Source organism: Sinocyclocheilus anshuiensis, unplaced genomic scaffold (assembly GCF_001515605.1).
Source record: "Sinocyclocheilus anshuiensis isolate Anshui unplaced genomic scaffold, SAMN03320099.WGS_v1.1 scaffold1352, whole genome shotgun sequence".
Classification (NCBI taxonomy): Eukaryota; Metazoa; Chordata; class Actinopteri; order Cypriniformes; family Cyprinidae; genus Sinocyclocheilus; species Sinocyclocheilus anshuiensis.
The window spans coordinates 186,768-188,007 of record NW_015546087.1 but is presented as its reverse complement, the minus strand read 5'-3'; the positions used below and the strand labels follow the sequence as shown (position 1 = coordinate 188,007).

The following is a 1,240-nucleotide window of genomic DNA, read 5'->3' as shown; positions in this document are numbered from 1 at the left end:
ATGTTAAAATCTCCGACAATTGGCGCTTTATCAACAGTAACCAATATATAACACACACATGCCATGTAATTTCAACATTACAATACCCATTTCTCTACGTCCAGTGTAAAATGTTAGCTTCCAGACGTTTGGGATCTCTGCCACGGATCCAAATTCCTGATGGAACTGTTCCTTCGTTCACCTCGTCCCATCTGCTTGGCAGAGAGTAAACACACTCCCCTCTCTCTCGTCTGACCAAAATGTCTCCTGGCCATGTTTTAGGAGCTCATCATACCCCTCATTGCCTGTGACAATTATCCATTGTGGGGCCTCTTCAAGGATGATTTTTTGATATCTTCCCGTTTTTTTAGCAGTTCTTGGTTTCCACTCCATGGGAGCCATTTTTTATCTTGGAACAAGAGAAATAATAAGTTGGTCCAAGTGTTGTTAAATCATGTTAAATTTTCCATGTTGTTTTTGCTGGTCTCTAGAATGTTGAAGAGAAAAAAAAAGTATATAGAAGACAATTAATTCAATGAATATAAGTCTTGCCAATCTGTAAAGATAAAAAACAGAATACCTGTTCCTTCTCCACCACGTTCAAGCAATACATCCTTTACTCTGGCATCAAAGCCCTTTTGAGTAATCTCATCTACAAATCAGGCAAAGCAGAAGTGAATAAAACTAGCCGAAGTTTCCCAACCATGTATATGTGGTGATACACTGTATCTAATATAATTTAATTAATACAACAGAAAGCCCATTACATACCATTATCCAGTTGTTGTCTGAGAGTTTCGTACACCTTCAACTTTTCCATATTTCTGTTCTGAAAGACGTTATAATACAATAATAATGTTAGCATATTACCAGTGGTGGAAATTTTTGAGATTCACTGAGTGGTCTGTAGTTTTGGGGGAGTGGGGGTACTTTCAATTATCTTTTAGATCACGATGGGCAACTTCAAGAGTGACAAAGACTTTCATAAAATAGTTATTAGAAATGGTATTACAATAATCCCACATATTACCATGAATAAAAATATATTAAAGAACATGTATGCATTTGGCAAAAAGGTTTTGTTGACGGCCCCTTACGAAAATTAACCACAGTTTTATACTAGTAAAACTAATGCAAGTGCAACTCTGGTGTATCTTTCATACTTCTCTGTGTGAGCAGGTGTGTAATTTACATTAAAGGGGTCATATGATGCGATTTAAATTTTTCCTTTCTCTTTGGAGTGTTACAAGCTCTTGGTGCA

At 36.6% G+C, this 1,240-nt stretch overlaps 1 long non-coding RNA gene across 1 annotated transcript in view; it reads right to left on the bottom strand.

Annotated features, from left to right (window-relative positions):
* Positions 1-593: 593 nt before the first annotated feature.
* Positions 594-1,240, bottom strand: part of LOC107700093 (uncharacterized) — a 3,566-nt gene continuing 2,919 nt past the window's right edge. The window contains exons 2-3 of the long non-coding RNA XR_001635519.1: positions 751-808; positions 594-631 (exon numbers count right to left, since the gene is read on the bottom strand). This is a non-coding gene — a long non-coding RNA (uncharacterized LOC107700093). The remainder of the gene's footprint in view (positions 632-750; positions 809-1,240) is intronic.